The sequence below is a fragment of the Patella vulgata genome, chromosome 1, assembly GCF_932274485.2.
Source record: "Patella vulgata chromosome 1, xgPatVulg1.2, whole genome shotgun sequence".
NCBI classification, from domain to species: domain Eukaryota; kingdom Metazoa; phylum Mollusca; class Gastropoda; family Patellidae; genus Patella; species Patella vulgata.
Window position 1 is genome coordinate 87,627,324 of NC_065879.2, and position 20,589 is coordinate 87,647,912.

The following is a 20,589-nucleotide window of genomic DNA, read 5'->3' on the forward strand; positions in this document are numbered from 1 at the left end:
TATTATTTCACACACGTGAATGTAACTACATCAAACCTAAAATGAACTCGGCAGGGGCGGATCCAGGAATTTTTGCAGGGGGGGGGGGGTATGTTCCTGAGACAATGTATCTCCCCCCCACCCTCCCGCATGGTCTCTATCGTTATTTTGGCGTATATACATACACATTGAGCTTTTTAAACAGAGAAATCCAACACCTCGTTTGACGTCAATTTTTATTATGAATTAATACAATGACATTGTGATTCAATTTCATGGATGCAAAGCATTAATTGTGATATCACATAATGTCTATATCATTATCTCGTGCTTTGAGCGCCCATCCTGTCTTAAATCTGACGATAAAGGATAAAGCACACGGCCGAGAAACCTTTCTCATAAAAAGTGTTGATTTACAAAAAAATTTATGTAGATGAGCAGGGGGGGGGGGGTCGACCCCCCCCCCCCTCTGGATCCGCCCCTGCTCGGTGGGTTATTATTATTGGAGGGACCTTTAGTCATATCCGCGAAGGCCGTAACGTTCCGACACAGTAACCGACTGGAGTTGATTTTTGACGAACGTTAAACACGGCGGACCCAAATTTAAGTGCGTTTTGTTGGACCAAAGCCTGAAATATCTTACGTATTGTCTATACACAAATTACACTTGTAACATGGACGGGAAATCATCTTCCATTGTTCTTTTCGTTGAATAAGCAGGTCGGTTGGAGGGGGGGGGGGTCGAAACACCCCCCTGCTCAGCTACAGAAATTTTTTTGTAAATCAACACTTTTTTATGAGAAAGGTTTCTCGGCCGTGTGCTTTATCCTTTATCATCAGATTTGGGACAGGATTGGCACTCAAAGCACGAGATAATGATATAGACATTAAGTCATATCACAATTAATGCTTTGCATCCATGAAATTGAATCACAATGTCAATGTATTAATTCATAATAAAAATTGACGTCAAACGAGGTGTTGAATTTCTCTGTTTAAAAAGCTCAATGTGTATATATATACGCCAAAATGACGATAGAGACCATGCGGGGGGGGGGGGGCAGATACATTGTCTCAGGAACATGACACGCCCCCCCCCCCTGCAAAAATTCCTGGATCCACCCCTGAAGTCATGTTCAATGTTAATGCTCTCTTTTGCTGGCTTACACTAGTTTTAGTAGAAATCATAAGTGGGGTGTGTTTTCTGTGCAATGACAACAATCATGTTGAGCAAGTCATTTATAGCTCGCTAGCCTGGAGGTCGGGTGTTCGATCCCTGTATTGGCCGAGAAAGTTCATCCAGATTTTCCGGCGTAGTTCCCCCTTGTCAGTTATGCAGCAATTCGATATAATAGCAGGCCGTAGTGCCGCTGACCGGGCAAAATTTCCCCCATAGCACACTGTATGACGTATGCCCGTCTTCATTAGCCCATTTCGGAGCAGAACAGTAGGACGTTAAACCCCATTTCATTTCATTTCACCCTCTCTGTCTGTCTGTCTCTCTCTCTCTCTCTCTCTCTCAATAACGAACAGATAAAATACAGATTTTACCAAGACATTTAATAGCCATTTTAAGCACAGTTCACAAATACAAAGTTACACTTAAAATTAGAAATACATGTTAAAATTGGAAATACAATTAAACAAAAACATAATATTAAATTTATGTAGCTTAGCCTTATACAAATGACCTTGTGATGAATTTACCATAAGCTTTACAATTTGATTATTCTGTTTCTATCTTCAAGCCTTTTGAAAAAATTAAACATACAGTATGCAGGAGCTAAATCTGCCTATTGCAGGTCTTTCTTTAGGCCTTAAATGTTATCTAAATTATTAATAAGACATTAATTAACAGTTTTTCGAAAAATAATTAAACGTCATAATGGATAATCGAGACTTTTTTTCTTTAGTAATGATGATCGGGGCTAGCCTAAAATTCAAAAGCTAATATCACTTTTCAGAGGGAAGAAATTTGACTGAAATTTTCAACATATTCTATTTACATTATCTATTTTTTTTAACTATTATAGCAAGAACTGTCAACTCTTTATCTAATCTATCATAATGCTTTTTTAAGAAAAGATTCTAAATAATTTCACCGGTTATATGGTTTACAGCAATCTGATAAAAATATATCTATATTTCGTTTCGTTTTTTTTATACTTTCGGTGGCCTCTACTACATGAAGATCTGACCAGTTGTTTTGGGAGGTCGTATCAGAGGTCATACGAGCAGGTTTTGACCCTGTGACGTCAGACATTTGATTAACCAATCAACATTGATGTTTCTAGTCAATTACCTATATTTCCGTGCACCTCACGTCAAAAGATCGCCGTAACAGACCACCTCATTGGCTAATCCCCCACATCACCCAGAACACGTCAATGATAACAACTCTTCCAGATCTTAGTGTAGTAGACAAGTAAAATGAAATTTTGAACTATAAAAAACGAAACGAAATAGGGTCTGTTTTTAAAACAGATTGGGTTTCCTGTGAACTTTCATGGCATATCCTTTTAAAACAAAATCTAACATTTTGATCGGTATGATTTACAATCACAGTCACCATCGGGAAGTGAAATTGTAACTTTCTTGATTTGCCATGTCCATACCCATTTCCATCCCAAAAAGACTCGTACACGACAAAACGCCCAAACATTGTGTTTACTATATTTTGTTGGTCGACACAAGTTACGACGCCCATTTATTGGTTTGCATCCTGTTAGACATTCGTTGCATCTAAAATAAAACGAAAAAAATTTATTATTTGGTGTGTGGCGAGAAGAATGTGTGTGGGTGATGTGTGTGTGGGTGGTGTGTGTGTGGGTGGGGGTGGGGGGGCGGGGGTATTGTGTGTTATTAATTAATAAGTACTACAAAAACCACCGCCGTTTAGCATATTCCTGAAGCAATGGTCAGAGAGATCCGTCTCCGGCCATTGCTAGATTGGCGTCTGATACTTGAGTTTTTGAGTGAGTTTGTCTATTCTTCCCGTCCAATCAAATATATCCCAAGTACCATAGTGCGTTTCAGCGTTACTTGTAACAAGTGACCAGAAAAAACAAGGCTAGATATATTCAACAACTCGTGTCAAACGGTGACGCCATATCATTACTGGAGAGCATGCGCAATAGACTGGAATAACCAGACGCTAGAAATTGGTATTTTGTTGAGACTCATGCCGTATCTCACTGGACATAACTGATTTGAAATTAGAGTCAAAATGGAAACAATTGAATGTAAATCAGTTTATATACAATCAGATTACATTATTATATGCGTTGCGACCCATTTCGGTCAATTTCTAGGTCCCAAATATTAGCGATTTAGCACCTTTAAGGTATTAAAAACGGTGAAAGTATGTTCGTCTCCAAACAGTATTGTTTACATTGTTTTCGATTTGAGAGCCTCGTTTGTCACGCAATTAGTTTTTCTGCAATATTCTGCTATGCACTGGTTAATTGGGCATAATAAAATCGTGAGTCATGACGTAACGTTATGTAAACATATTTGGTCCAATTTGGATCTCTGTTTTAAGCGTAATGCTTTTGTAACGCAGTTAGCTATTGGTTATTAATCGGACCATTGACCAGTCATAATTTGGAAAAGAAATTTGCCTTCGTTAAAGCAGTGTTTAGTGGGTTTACGTATAATCAAACGAAACACTGCGAGGAGTATGCCGTTTAGTAACTTATCAGCTTATTTTTGTGCTCGCTATTGTTCTTGTGGATATGGATGTAATTTTGCGTTTAGAATAATGGTTGCCATGGTGATTCTGCTTTGTGTTTGGGCAGGTTCAGAAACACTGGCCGAAGGGTGTTGTACGGAATGTATGCTTACGTTTGTTGTGGACTAATATACTACAATAATAAAGGGGCGGATGCAGGAATTTTTGCAGGAGGGGGTTTGGCAGGCTCCTGTTAAGGAAATTTGACAGTTGTTGACAATACATGATCCCATCATTGTCTCTTAGTTATACGTATACACATTGAGCTATTTAAAGAGAGAAATCCAACACCCTGTTTTTATAATGAATTAATACGATCACATTGTGATTCAATTTCTTTGATTCAAAGCATTGATTGCGATATCGTCTATATCATTATTTCGCGCTTTGAATGCCAATCCCATCCCACCATCTGATGATAAAAGATAAAGAACACGACTGTGGCACTTTTCTCATAAAATGTTGTTTTACAATATTTTTTATATAGCTGAGCAGGGTGAGGTTTGGACCCCCTTCGACCCCCCCCCCCCATAGATCCACCCCTGTAGTTGATATTGGATTAAGTCCACCTTTCCTGTACGGCGTTTTAAATAAGTTTGCTTAAAGCCGCCATCGGTTGTATTGAAAGACACGAATAAATGTACTTACAGGCATCGGGTCGGGTATTTTCTCTGCCAGTTAGGAAAGATAACTCTGCAATATCCATCACTGTAAAAGGATGTCAACAATTCCCTTCTATGAGGACAAACATCTTGAGCATAATAGGAGTTAGCCGCCGGGTAATTAGGGCATGGGGTTTTTGCCAATTTTGCAGGTAAAGCAAGAATACTTCCAGTGGCTTCTGCCAATTCGACTCGGGCCAAGGCAGCTACACTTTCTGATCTCTTTGTCCTCAAACTAGATAAAAATATAAAAACATGGAGAAAAGGTAAATAAACAGTAAATTCATCATTTGGAGAGAGAGAGAAATGGGGTTTAACGTCCACTCGACACAAACTAGGTCATTTCGGGACTAACATATGGTTCAATTTTATTTCAATATTTCAGGCGACCATACTCCTTGTCACTTACAACCGGGGATTCGAAACCACGCCAGTTGACGCAATGACAGATCTTATGATACGGCGTGCACGTGCTAACCATTCGGCCCCCCCCCCCCAAAAAAAAATATAAAAAATCATCATTTATAGAAATACTTGAAAACAAAGTTACACTCAAAAGACCTAAATTATAGCAAATTCATATATGCATTGTATATATTCCCGTCTTCATTAGCCCAGTCGGAGCAAAAAAGTAGGACGTTAAACCCCATTTCATTTCATTTATGTTTCATCAACGGTTATTTTTAATTGAACATTTTCAAGATAATGCATTGTAAGCACCCATCTCACATCCTCGCACACGTTCCCACTTTATATTTCTGATCCGTCTACGACCAAGCATATCATACTTATTTGTAGTTAGAGATGAGTGACAATGACAACTGTCTAGTCGTTCGGATGGCCCCATAAAAGATCCCTTGGCAGTTGGAATTCGACATAAGAGTAGGCCATAATGCCGCTGCCCGGGCAAAATTGCTCTCACAGCACACTGTATGGGGTATGCCCGTCTTCATTAGCCCAGTTCGGAGCAGAACAGTAGGACGTTAAACCCCATTTCATTTCATTTCATTTAGTAGAGAGAGAGAGAGAGAGAGAGAGAGAGATGGGGATTAACTTACACTCGACACAAACTAGGTCTTTTAGGGACTAACACATGGTTTAATTTTATTTCAATAATTCGCTTGCGCGTAGAGGTCTTTAGCAGTGGGAGGAAACCGGAGGACCCGGAGAAAACCCACGAGGTTGGACAGGCAACCCTACTCTTTGTCACGTACAACCGAGGATTCGAAACCACGCCAGTTAACTCAATGACAGGCTTTATTTATGATACAGCATTTAGTATAGACTACTGTGGGTTTATCAAAACTCCGCTGCTGGCAGATTCGATCATATTATTAAAGATGCATTATACAAGAGCTAAATCTGCCTATTGCAGGTCTTTCTTTAGGCCTGGGCCCTTATTCACGAAAACTTAAACTAAGATAAAATTGAAATTTTAAGAAATACTGCAACTTCATTGGATATATGCAAATTGATTTTACTGGTCAGCCAATCGAATTGCAGTATTTCTTAAAATTTCGATTTTATCTTAGTTTAAGTTTTCGTGAATAAGGGCCCGGAAATGTTATCTAAATTATTAATTAGACATTAATTAACTTATCGAGACCATCATCAACTCTTGATGTCATCGATCAGGTTCCGATTTGCTGTTCGGTTTCCATTCATAATTTAATCATGAAATGGATAATCGAGACAGTTTTTTTTTCATCGTACCGACTTTAGTAATAATGATCGAGGCTAGGTCGAAAATTCAATCGCTAAAAATCTCGGTTCAGAGTGGATCAATTTGAATGAAATTTTCAGTAAATTGCCTTTACATTATCTAGGTTTTACCTATTATGGTAACAACTGTCAGCTCTTTATCTAATCTCCCATAATAAACTTCTACATACCTGGCGGAAGCATCCGCTGTTTCGTCGGATGCTAAAATTTTGGCCGCCATCTCGTCTGTTAGTGGTGTTGAATTTTCTGTATCCGCTGAGTTTATTTTCAAGGGGTCTTCTAAAACCGACGACGTTAGTTTACATATCGGTATAATTGGTTGTTTTACGAATGATGCATCAACAACTTTAACCTGGGCATTGGTAAGGGCAACCAGTATGGTTAGCTGTAATAAACGTTATAACATGACGAAGTAATAATAGAGAGAAAAATGGGGTTTAACGTCCACTCGACACAAGCCAGGTCATTTCGAGACTAACATATGGTTCAATTTATTTCAAAAATTCGCTTGCGCGTAGGGGTGTTTAGCGGTGGGAGGAAATCGGAGAACCCGAAGAAAACCCCACGAGGTTGGACAGGCGGTCCTACTCCTTGTAACGTCCAACCGGGGAATGGAAATGACAGACCTTATGATACAACGCGCACGCACTAATCATTCGGTCACCCCCCCCCCCCAATATCTATTTTCTTATATTTCGCCACATGCTTCTTTTTTTTTAACCTGTTATAAGGTTGTATTTATAACATTATAGTCAGAAATTAAACAACTGAACTATAAAAAACGAAACGAAATAGGATCAGATTGAGTCGCCACATGCTTCGTTTTTTAAGCTGGTATACGATTGTATTTATAAAACCGAGATAAAAAATAGAAATATATATTAACAAAAATAATCAACTAGAAATCTAGAAATAACAAAATATTTTCGTATATTTATATATTAACAAAAATAATCAACTAGAAATCTAGAAATAACAAAATCTTTTCGTATATTTATTTAGTTTTTTTTAAAAGTAGTAGAATTTTACAGTTTAATCAGTATTATTTACATTTGCAATTTACCGATGAAAATAACTACCAAATTATTATATAAAGTAAAATTTTACAATTTTAACTATGATAATTTGATTTAAAAAATTTTACATTAAACATACATTATGCAAGAGATAAATTTGCCTATTGCAAGTCTTTCTTTAGGCCTGAAATATTATCTAAATTATTAATAAGAGCATAATCAACTCTCGATGTCATCGCTAGCCTGCGATATTTACTGGGTTAGAATCGGATCGGCTGTTCAACGCTCATTGATGATTTAATGAAAAAATAGATCATCGAGACGATGTTTTTTATCCTACCGACATTAGTAATGATGCTAGAGGCTAGGCCTAAACTTCAATCGCTAAATTCTCGGTTCATAGTGGATCAATTTGACTGAGATTTTCAGCATATTCCCCTTACATTATCAAGTTTTTAACTATTATAGCGAGAACTGCCAGCTCTTTATCTAATCTCCCATAATGTATCTTTAATACACCAACTATTGTTATTCCATAAATAGTGTTTTGTGCGTATTCAAGTAGCTAAAACATTCATTTTATTGGTATAATTTACAGCTCCTATTTACCGACGAAAATAACTATCAAATATTATATAAGGTAAAATTTTACAATTTTAACCATGGTAATTTGACTTCAAAAAATTTACATTAATAAAAAACGAAACGAAATCAAGAAATAACAAAATCTTTTAGTATATTTATTTAGTTTTTTTTAAAAAGTAGTAGAATTTTACAGTTTAATCGGTATAATTTACATTTGCAATTTACCGAAGAAAATAATTATCAAATATTATACAAAGTAAAATTTTATAATTTTAACCATGATAATTTGACTTCAAAAAATTTACATTAATAAAAAACGAAACGTAACGAAATCTAGAAATAACAATATCTTTTCGTATATTTATTTATTGTTTTTTTTTTAAAGTAGTAGAATTTTACAGTTTAATCGGTATAATTTACATTTGCAATTTACCGAAGAAAATAATTATCAAATATTATACAAAGTAAAATTTTATAATTTTAACCATGAAAATTTGACTTCAAAAAATTTACATTAATAAAAAACGAAACGTAACGAAATCTAGAAATAACAATATCTTTTCGTATATTTATTTATTGTTTTTAAAATTTAATCGGTATAATTTACAGCGCCAATTTACCGACGAAAATAAATACCAAATAAATTATTATATAAAGTAAAATTTTACAACTTTAACCATGGTAATTTGCCATCAGAAATTTACATTAATAAAAAACGAAACGAAATACTCACCAGAATTATTCTTAACATCTTGAAATTCTTCTTCTTCTTCGAGTCTTGATTATCAAGTTAAGAAAAGTTGGAATCGAATGAAGTAATGATCCAATCTGTCCATATTTATATACTTTTGATGCTATCAAAACATCCAATGAAATTATTGATAATCCGAAAACTTTCCGTTATTGTCGTCAGTCATATCCGGGATGCTTTTTATTGGATATTGGAGATAATTTTTGTTTATTTTAGTAACACGGATATGGTCGAGCTCCGCCACTAAATTTGATTGGCTACGCGGTTTAAATGTATCGCTATTTGATTGGCTGAACAGGTAGGAACAGGTGTTTTTCTTTACACGGTCCATTGAACATTCACAAGTTTATTCATGCTATCATATCAAATATAGATTGTTACATTCAAAATGTCTTGATTTTACAAAGCGTGAAATGTAGGCCAATTATACAGTAAGGTAACGTACGATTAGCTACTATTGAAAAGGGCGTTTTCTCCACGGAGTATTTATTTATGAACCCACTTTCATGATCATGATAATAATAAAGTCTATTTCTTGTCTTTTAGGAGCGGTGCAGTTTTATACAATTAATTGTTTATAAATGAAATGAAATGAAATGAAATGGGGTTTAACGTCCTACTGTTCTGCTCCTATACTGAGCTAATGAAGACGGGCATACGCCACACAGTGTGCTATGAGGAAAACTTTGCCCGGACAGCGGCACTATCGCCTACACTTATATCGAATTCCAACTGCCAGGGGATCTTTTACGTGCATTCCAATATATATATATACGGGACCTCGGTTTTTCGTCTCATCCGAAGGACTAGACATCTGTCCTTGTCAGGCCCTCCGTCCTGCATCACTGACAAGGGGAAATCACGCCGGAAAATCTGGATGAACTTTCTCGGCTAATGCAGGGATCGAACACCCGACCAGTGTCTTACCCACTTAGCCACGTGATCCCCTAATTGTTTATAAATAAGTAAATAAAAAAAACGTGATGGTAGTGTATCTTCGTATATATTTTAATATAGTAATTGACCAATGTCCGAATTGATATCTCATCAATCGTTCAAGTCTTTTAATTGTAACCAAGGCCGTGGATTTGTCATAACTTTTGAGGAGGGGGGGGGGACAACCCCTGGAACCTGGAACATTCCATTACCAAACCAAAATAATAATTACGAACAACTGTAACTAGGGGTAATATGATGACGATATGGAAAAATTGACTACCTACATCAAAGCTGCACAAATTGTTCATGAAGTTAAAGGAATCGTCCAAAGAGGTTCATTAAACGATCAGGACTATTTCTCTATGAATTTCAGAACGGGACATTCATGTGGATATAGGGGGATTGGATGGCTGAATGGTTAGCGTGCGCGCTGTATCATAAAGTCTGTCATTGAGTCGACTGGCGTGGTTTCGAATCCCCGGTTGTACGTGACAAGGAGTAGGATCGCCTGCCCAACCTCGTGGGTTTTCTCCGGGTCCTCCGGTTTCCTCCCACTGCTAAAGACCCCTACGCGCAAGCGAATTATTGAAATAAAATTAAACCATATGTTAGTCCCGAAATGGCCTAGTTTGTGTCGAATGGACGTTAAACCCCATTAATTTAATCCTAAGCTTTCATATTATATATGTTCTATATTCTTCTGTAACTTTAGTCTGGTTTGGACACTCTTTTATTAAAAGTACAATTTTAACTATTTATCTCAGTTTTCGTCGATAGTGTTGGAATAAGCTACAACCCCCAGAAAACAGCATGTCGGCAGTAGTTTTAGCATGTATTTGACGTCAACAATATATTTCTTTTGCAGCATTAAATGTTTAGTACGAAGGTCCATTAGGGCCAAAAAAAAAAAAAAAATAAAAAAATATTAACCCTTTTGAACGAATTAGTATCTCCTTTGAACGAATTAGTATCTCATTTGAACGAATTGGTATCTCGTTTGAACGAGTTAGTATCTCGTTTGAACGAGTTAGTATCTCGTTTGAACGAATTAGTATCTCGTTTGAACGAATTGATATCTCCTTTGAACGAATTAATTATCTCGTTTGAATTAATTAATTCGTTCAAACGAGATACTAATTCGTTCAACGGAGATAATTAATTCGTTCAAACGAGATACTAGTTCGTTCAAACGAGATACTAATTCGTTCAAACGAGATACTAATTCGTTTAAACGAGATATTAATTCGTTCAAACGAGATAATTAATTCGTTCAAACGAGATAATGAATTCGTTCAAACGAGATACTAACTCGTTCAAACGAGATACTAACTTGTTCAAACGAGATACTAATACGTTCAAACGAGATAATTAATTCGTTGAAACGAGATAATTAATTCGTTCAAACGAGATACCAATTCGTTCAAACGAGATACTAACTCGTTCAAACGGATTAATATTTTTTTTTGGCACTAATAGGCCTTCGATGTTTAGTAATTTAGAGACCATAATTATTCTTTTCGGTTAGACAACGTTTTATTTTCATTTATAGTAGAATATAAAACATTAAAATGCTCTTGGTAATTCTAATACAATACTGCCTACAAACATGAGAGTTTCACTTTCACCAATGAGAGAGAGAGAGAGAGAGAGAGAGAGAGAGAGAGAGAGAGAAGAGAAAGAAAGAGGGAGAGAGGATTTAACGTCCACTTGACACAAAGTAGGTCATTCGGGACCAATATATGATTGAATTTTATTTCAATAATTCGCTTGCGCGTAGGCGTCTATAGCAGTGGGAGGAAACCGGAGGACCCGGAGAAAACCCACGAGTTTGGACAGGCGACCCTACTCCTTGTCACGTACAACCGGGGAATAGAAACCGCCCCAGTGATCGAACACCCGACCTCCAGGCTAGCGAGCCAGCGTCTTATCCACTTAGCCACTGTGACCCCACTCCCCTCCCCACGAATCAAGCAAAATTAAAGAATAGATACATATCCAATTGTTCACAAAGAAAATCCATTAAAGATACATTATGGGAGATTAGATAAACATCTGACAGTTGTCACTATAATAGTTAAAAACTAGATAATGTAAAGGGAATATGCTGAAAATTTCAGTCAAATTGCTCCACTCTGAACCGAGATATTAGCGATTGAATTTTCGACCTAGCCTCGATCATCATTACTAAAGTCGGTACGATAAAAAAACATAGTCTTGATTATCCATTTCATGATTAAATGATGAATTTTAGTCCTAGTCGGTACGATAAAAACATAGTCTTGATTATCCATTTTTGGATTTAATCGTCAATGGGCGTTAAGCAGCTCATCGGATTCAAATCCAGTAAAAATCCGACACATAAGATGGCATCGAGAGTTGATTAAGGTCTTTTTATGTCAATAAATGTCTAATTAATAATTTCTATAACATTTCAGGCCTAAAGCAAAACCTGCAATAGGCAGATTTAGCTCTTGCATAATGTATGTTTAAGTCATTTTTTACAAGCAAATTTTGATTTTACGTCGTCATCTTCAATTGTCTGCATTTCGCAAATAATAATTATTATGGAATAATTGCAATCAGGGGGCCATATTTTATCGAATAATACAAAACAATCCATGAGTAATCTATAATGAAAATTAGACTTTGACCGGGCTGTAAGAATAAGCCAAATGAATAAAAATAAAATCACTATTTCCTGTTGCCGTTGGGTATAATGTTTGTGTGAATATGTAGAGAAAATAGTTTGAACCAATCGTAGTGTTTAAGACTTAGAGGCAAATAAAATACGGTTTTATTATGAATAATATTTGTATAACTTAGTAATGCGTATGAAAGTAACTTTTGACAGACATATAAAGTAAATTGTCTATTTACCCATATGAAAAAAAAACCCCTATAGCTTGCAGTTAAAATGCGTTCTCATTCTAGTATTTTGTTTAATTAAAGGTACATTATGGCAGATTAGATAAAGATCAACAAAGCGCCCTCAACGCCATTCGATCAACAACAGAAGACCATTGCAGGTCATGTATCCGGAATATTTAACAAGAGAGAGAGAGAGAGAGAGAGAGAGAGAGATGGGGTTTAACGTCCACTCGCACTCGACACAAACTAGGCCATTTTGGGACTAACACATGGTCCATTTTATTTCAATGATTCGCTTGTGCGTAGGGGCCTTTAGCAGTGGGAGGAAACCGGAGGATTCGGAGAAAAACCAAGAGGTTGTACAGGCGACCCTATTCCTTGTCACGTACAACCGGAGAATCGAAACCACGCCAGTTGACTCAATGACAGACTTTATGATACAGCGCGCACGTGCCAACCATTCGGCTATCCAACCCCCATCGATCAACAAGACGCGGATCAGGCTGTCAGTTAGTGACACGTTTACATTTATGTCCGGTGGGGACTGCAATGATTTGGAGAGGCAAACATTATTAGTCAGTTATCGCTAATATTTGGGACCTAGAAATTGACACAAATAGGTCGCATTGTATATACTAATGTAATATGAATGTATATAAACTGATTTACATTCAATCGTTTCTGTTTTTACCCTAATTTCTAATCTGTTATGTTCTTCGAAATACGCCAGAAGTCTCATTCGAATGGCTATCTCTAGCGTCTGGTTATTCCAGTCTACACCGATAGTATTTATTGCGCATGGTCTCCAGTTAAGAATATGACGTCACCGTTTGACATGACTTATAGAATACGTCTAGACTCGTTCTTCGAGTCCCTTGTTATAAATGGCTCTGAAACGTTTATTTTGTCTTAAATATTGGATATCAGAAGCCCTTCTTTTCCCGGTAAGATCACAGCATCAATGTTGATTTAAATTGACGGTAGCAAACGCGTTTTCCTGGTGCAAATCGTGATAGTGTTAACTTAGCGTTAAGACGGGTGTATTAACATCTTCTGTTTTTGTGTAACTACATATTTTAACACCTCACTGGTTTGCACAAATAAAAAAACGCCTTAACATGTGTAAAAGCCAAATAGATATTTGAGTAACGTCCTTGTTGAATAAGTATGTCAATAATAATATAATAATATATAATATATAAAGACGATACGGTGTGTGAAAATGTATACGTATGTCTAACATCAACGATAAATATATAGTTGGTGTAATTCATTATTTATACATTTGGAAGATGACGTGACTTTTAAATTTTTTAATAACCAGGAACCTTTTATGAGATATCAGATAAATTTATACATAAAATGGTCCCGTGATACAGGCGACAAGCGTACGAGCTCGACGAATGTTTGAATATTTAACTGCCGTAAACGCGTTTTCCTGCTAATCGAGCCCGCGAATACAGCAACTTCAGTGTGATCCAGTATGGCCTACCTTAGGTGACTTACCCGAATTCCAAATCAATCGTCGCCGCAAATGTTTCCAATCGGGTTGCAACCGAAATCCCACTTTATACCGACGTGAATTCCAAACATCCAATCAGACTGTTGCAGCTGCATTCACAAATAATAATCGATGCCCGAAAAATGTCGCACAAAGTAGAGTGGCGCCAGACAAAATGCTTTAATCCATTGTATATTCGTTACAAAATTTGTGGTTTTCAATTAAAAGAAAAGTAAAATTCGTGTTTTATTAGATTTCGGGCACTTTATTTTGCCAACTAAAGATGAAATAATATGATTTTGTTTTCATTTTACCCGTCTGCCCTTAAATTCAGATCGCCCCCCCCCCCTGGCTCGTACGACCATGGTTAGAGACTTAGCTACTTTAAATGGCCGTGGCACATAACAACTTTTTAAATGTACTGTATACACTAAATGATAAAGTCGTTCCGGGAGTACTGCAATTCCGTTTCAGTTAGCTGTTAATCCACTTTTAGATTGATCATAAATTATTTTTTGTTTTTGTGGTTGATAATAATGTGTCAGTACTTAGTCTGACTGGGGTCTTCTGTGAAATGCGAGAGCCACGATGGCTCAGCGAGTAGAACGTTGGCTCGCTAACCTCGAGGTCCCGTGTTCGATCCATGCGTTGGCCGAGAAAGTTTATTAGGATTTTCTGGCGTGGTTCCCCCTTGTCAGTGGTGTAGTACAGAGGGCTTGGCAAGGGATAAGGTATAGTCGTTCGGATGGAATGAAAAACCGAGGTCGCGAGTTCACATAAAAGAACCCTTGACAGTTGGGATTCAAATCAAAAATTTCCCTCGTTATAGCACACTGCAAGGTGTATATATGTCCCTCTTCATTAGCCCAGTATAGGAGCAGAACGGTAGGAAAACCCCATTGTATTAGATTTCATTGAAATGTGTTGGTTACATAAACTATTGGGTAAACGTTCGTCTATAAATAACAGTAAAGTATTTGAGTAATATAAGAATTATTGTTCTTAGCTTACGTTTTGAGAAATTTTGTTTGGTATTTCTGAGGGATGATGTTGTTCGGTTTGGAATACATTTATATCTTCTAATGCTGGATGACCACACTACACACAAAACATAAATCTACAAGATAAACCTGCAGACAAGACAAAATACAGACATTTTAAAAAAATAAACAAATTATATCAAATCAAGTGAATGGATCTGGGGCCAGCCGTAAACATCCACCGCGCTGTACAGTCCCGGGTCTGTAATGGCACAGGCTTCACTCATTGACATATATCGAGGCGACATATGGCTGGTTAAATTGGAAAAAATCTGAACTTTATTATACAGTTATGGTTTGTTGTATTTGGAATTGGCTAAGTGGGTAAGACGCTGGCTCGTTAGCCAGGAGGTCGGGTGTTCGATCCCTGCATTGGTCGAGAAAGTTCATGTAGGATGTAGGACGGAGGGCCTGACAAGGACAGCTGTCTAGTCGTTCGGATGGGACGAATAACCCAGGTCCCGTATACACATTCTCGTGCACGTAAAAGATCCCTTTATTATACAGGTATTGTTTGTTGTATTTGGAATGCTCTAATATAGATTCTGAATAATATGACTGGTTAACATTTCGAAGTTTATGTGATTGCAAAGGAGAGAGAGAGAGAGAAATGGGGTTTAACGTCCACTCGACAAAAACTAGGTCATTTCAGGACTAACATATGGTTCAATCTTATTTCAATATTTCGCTTGCGCGTAGGGGTCTTTAGCAGTGGGAGGAAACCGGAGGACCCGGAGAAAACTCACGAGGTTGGACAGGCGACCCTACTCCTTGTCACGTACAATCACGCCAGTTGACTCAATGACAGGCTTAATGATACAGCGCGCACGTGCTAACCACTAAGCCATCCAACCCCCCTACAAAAAGCAGGGATACTATTTGCTATCTTATACGTCGCACACAAATTCACTTTTATTTGCCCTAGTGGTAATAATAATAATAATATTCATTTATTCAATATGGAGATCTTAAGATCTATAGATACAAATAACATTAGAATATTTATACATAGTGATATTTTCAAGCAAGTATACAGAATTTAGTATATAATATATTGATGGGTGGTTTTTAATATGATAAATTGTTTAATAGTGGTATACATGTTCTGAAACTGTTTGTAAACCAAAATGGTTTGCGTTTTTTAAATATTCCGTGCGTGCTGTATCATAAGACCTGTAATTGAGTCAGCTGGCGTGGTTTCAAATCCCTGGTTGTACGTGACAAGGAGTAGGGTCGCCTGTCGAACCTCGTGGGTTTTCTCCGGGTCCTCCGGTTTCCGCCCACTGATAAAGACCCCTACGCGCAAGCGAATTCTTGAAATAAAATTGGACCATGTGTTAGTTCCGAAATGGCCTAGTTTCTGTCGAGTGGACATTAAAACCATCTCTCTCTCTCTCTCTCTCTCTCTCTTATTAAATATTCCGGATACATGACCTGCAATGGTCTTCTGCAATGAATAAAATGTTCTTTTTTTTATGCCCGAGCAGTAGAGCATGACAAAATTGTATTTTCCCACGAAAATACTGACTGCTTTCTGATTAACATCTATAATGTATGCGGGATATGCATTGTGTTGTATTTCTCGTAACCGTGTTAGGTGGGGGCAATTCAGAGACCGAACTATAGCTATGCAAATAACTTGTATAGATAATAAAACAAAATATCACGCTTGAACAAACATTAAGATACATTATGGGTGATTCGATAACGAGTTGACAGTTTTCACTATAATAGTTAAAAACTAGATAATGTAAAGGCAATTTGCTGAAAATTTCATTCAAATTGATCCACTATGAACCGAGAACTAAGCGATTGAAATTTCCGCCTAGCCTCGATCATCATTACTAAAGTCAGTACGATAAACAGCATATTCTCGATTATCCATTTAATCGTTAAATCGTGAAGGAAAGTTATGCAATAAATCGACTGATAATCAACTAAAGATCGCAGGCTAGCGATGCCATCTAGAGTTGATTATGGTCTGGATAGGTTAATTAATGTCTAATTAATAATTTAGACAACATTTCAGGCCCAAAGAAAGACCTGCAATAGGCAGATTTTGCTCTTGCATAATGTATGTTTAATATGATTAATAATGACATCATTATTAATGTGACGTCATAATGTATGTTTACAAGAGACAGTTGTATAAGACTGGCTATAACATTTACTTTGCCATATAGTGAAATTAAACAGAAATCAAGAACTAAGCTTATCGGACGACCTTCAGCTTTACGAACTAGCGAGAGAAAGGGAGAGATGTCAGAAACAGTCATAGACTATTTACAAGCCCTAAACGTCCCATACACGTTCAGTAAAACCATCAATATTATTGACCCAATATATTGACTCGATATTGACTCAATAATATTGATGGGAATTGCCCACACACGATTTAATATTTCCATCAATAATTTCATCATTTTTTTGTCATTTTTCAAAATGGATGCAACGGTCACTGTTGCGCTACTCATGGCAGTTGACGCAGAAGAACCGCGATAAAAACGATGGAATGAAAATATTGACGCAATTATTGACAGATTCTCCACACACGATCAATATTGTCATTCAATAAATTGACCGTCCGTCAATATATTGATGAACCATCAATAAAAATCAAAATTGTTTTGATCCGTCAATATATTGACGCAATGATGGTTATTGACAATATTTTACATCGATATAGCCCACATACGTTCAATATTATTGAGTCAATTTGACTCAATAAAATTGGGTGGATCAATTTGATTGAAATTTTCAGCAAATTGCCTTTACATTATCTAGTTTTCAACTATTACAACGAGAACTGCCATCTCTTTATCTAACCTCCCATAATGTATCTTTAATTATTTCATCAATTTTTCGGGAATTGTAATTTTTTTTTTGTGCGAGGGGGTCACGGTGGCTAAGTGGGTAAGACGCTGGCTCGCTAGCCTGGAGGTCGGGTGTTCGATCCCTGCATTGGCCGAGAACGTTCATCCAGATTTTCCGGCGTGGTCCCCCTTTGTCAGTGATACAGGACGGAGTGCCTGACAAGGACAGCTGTCTAGTCGTTCGGATGGGACGAAAAACCGAGGTACCGTGTATACATTGGCGTGCACGTAAAAGATCCCTTGACAGTTGGAATTAGATATAAGAGTAGGCCATAGTGCCGCTGTCCAGGCAAAATTTCCCTCTTAGCACACTGTATGGCGTATGCCCCGTCTTCATTAGCCCAGTTCGGAGTAGAACAGTGGGACGTTAAATCCCATTTTATTTCATTTCATTTCTAAATTCAAGATTATGTACGGATATGCATATACGTCGTGTATCTGTCCATGTAAGTTGATATGCAAACGTTATCAGGAAGTAGACATTTAATGTTTGTCAAAACAAGATACATTGATTGATAAATAATAAATTGTTTACCCCCCGGTTTAATGCAAATTGTATAATCTTTTCTGACACTTAAAGGGGAAATAGAGCTTTGGTTATATTTTCGCTATAAATCGATAAAATCACTCAAATTCCTCACGTATACGACGATATCCTAGTCTTTTTTTTATGTCATTTGTGTTCAATCGACCTTATTTGACCACTCAATTAGCCAATCAACAAATTCTTTTCTTTGGAGATGTTGATAGAGAGAGAGGGGGGGGGGGGTATACTGTTTAATCTAATTTCCATAATTCTTTAAAAGTAGGCGAAACCCGGAAGACACGGCGAAAACCCACGAGATTGGACAGTTGACCCTACTCTCCAAAATGCACCGTTTTTACACTTTTAAATAGGTAGTGAATGGCAATGGTTCCGAATTTTAAGCTACAATAACTTAAAATTGTTCGTTCTCTTAAACTCAAATTTGCAAATAGACGATAATGACACTTGAGAGACTGAAAGTAGGAGATTGCCCATAAAGTTGATAGCAAATGAAAGGAAATGAAATGAAATGGGGTTTAACGTCCTACTGTTCTGCTCCGAACTAGGCTAACGAAGACGTTCATACGCCATACAGTGTGCCATGAGGGAAATTTTGCCCAGACAGCGGCACTACGGTCTACTCTTATATCGAATTCCAACTGTCAAGGGATCTTTTACGTGCACGCCAATGTGTACACGGGGCCTCGGTTTTTCGTTCCATCCGAACGACTAGACGGCTGTTCTTGTCAGGCCCTCCGCCCTGCATCACTGACAAGGGGGGTACGGATACACGCAGGAAAATCTGGATGAACTTCCTCGGCCAATGCAAGGATCGAACACCTCCAGGCTAGCGTGCCAGTGTCAAAAGTAAAAAGGACATTGCCGTCTTATCCTTCCTATTTTTTTCTCAAATGTGTAACTCTATCATCGCCTACAGTACAAAAATATCATCATACTTTCACACTATTTTAAGAAAAGGCTTTGATGGCATTTTGAAATGTGTATTATTGACTTAGCAATAGGGAATGCGTTCGCAATAGGGAATGTGTTTGCAATAGTAACTGCTGTTAAAACAAAATTTATAACGTATGTAGGCACCACGAGGAGCCCCAGAGAAAACAGCTGTCAATCTCCAATGAGAACACAGACAAAAAATCTTTTAAAACCACTGATAACATGAATAATTTAAATATCTTGACAGTTGCTGACAACATCACTGTAATCAATGCTAGCTGCGGCTACTATGACATATGTGGTTGTTTCTCGGCTACAGAGAGAGAGAGAAAGAGAGAGAGAGAAAAACCTAGGTCAGTTCGGGACTAACACGTGTTTCAATTTCATTTCAATAGTTCGCTCGCACTTAGCAGTGGGAGGAAACTGACGGAGAAAACCCACGAGGTTGGACTGGAGACGCTACCCATATTCACGCACAAGCTGCGAATCGAAACCATACCTTTTGACTCAACGGCACGCGATAGGCCATTTGGCCATCCAACCGCCTCGGTTACACAGAGATCCGACAGAGAACATTTCGGGATTGTTTCTCCGACACAATGAGATGTAACAATGGTCATAGGCGTACGAGCAAGGGGGGCAGCTGCCCCCCACCCCCCTAACTTTCGGGCAAACTGACTTTTCTGGCAGATGGGTAAAGTGAAAAAAAAATTTTATTTCATCTACTTGGCAAAATAAAGTGCCCGAAATCTAATAAAACACTAATTTTACGGGCTGGAATAGCAGTAAGACGCGTTTGCGGCCGTCAAATATTCCGAAAATTTTCTTGGGGGGTCCTTACAAGGTCAGCTTCGCTTCCTCGCCTCTCGAAGAAAACCAGCGCCGCTGTCTGTAAACCTGAAATTTTTTCGGGCATTTCTAGTTTTGCTTCCCTGTCACCGAGCCCTAATAAAACACTAATTTTACTTATCTTTTAATTGAATACCACGAATTTGTACTGAGTTGACTATGGATTAAAACATTTTGTCTGGAGCCACTCTACTTTGTGAGACATTTTTCGGGTATCGATTATTATTTGTGAATGCAACTGCAACAGTCTGATTGAATGGTTGGAATTCAAAATGGGATTTAGGGTACAAAACCATTGGATACTGTTGGAGTTGCTTACACGGGCTAGAATAGCAGAAAACGCATATTCGGTGGTTAAATTTTCAAAATTTTCTCCGGGAGGGTGAGGCCTCCATACTGCGCGACAATTGATTGGTTGTTTGGAATTCGGGTCAGCCAGGTGGGCTATATTGGACCAAATTGAAGTTGCTGTATTCACAGACTGGAATAGCAGGAAAACGCGTTTGCGGCAGTTAAATTTTCAAAATTTTCTGCTAACGGTCCCGTCTTCGTGTACTGTAAACGATTGATCTTTTGATTGGAATTCGAGTCAGC

General features: G+C 37.6%; 1 long non-coding RNA gene across 1 annotated transcript; it reads right to left on the minus strand.

Annotated features, from left to right (window-relative positions):
• Window positions 1-1,522: 1,522 nt before the first annotated feature.
• Window positions 1,523-8,522, minus strand: LOC126816212 (uncharacterized). The gene is made up of 4 exons (XR_007678273.1): window positions 8,428-8,522; window positions 6,264-6,478; window positions 4,358-4,606; window positions 1,523-2,721 (listed from the first exon to the last, which is right to left on the minus strand). It is a non-coding gene; the product is annotated as an uncharacterized LOC126816212 (long non-coding RNA).
• Window positions 8,523-20,589: the final 12,067 nt, after the last annotated feature.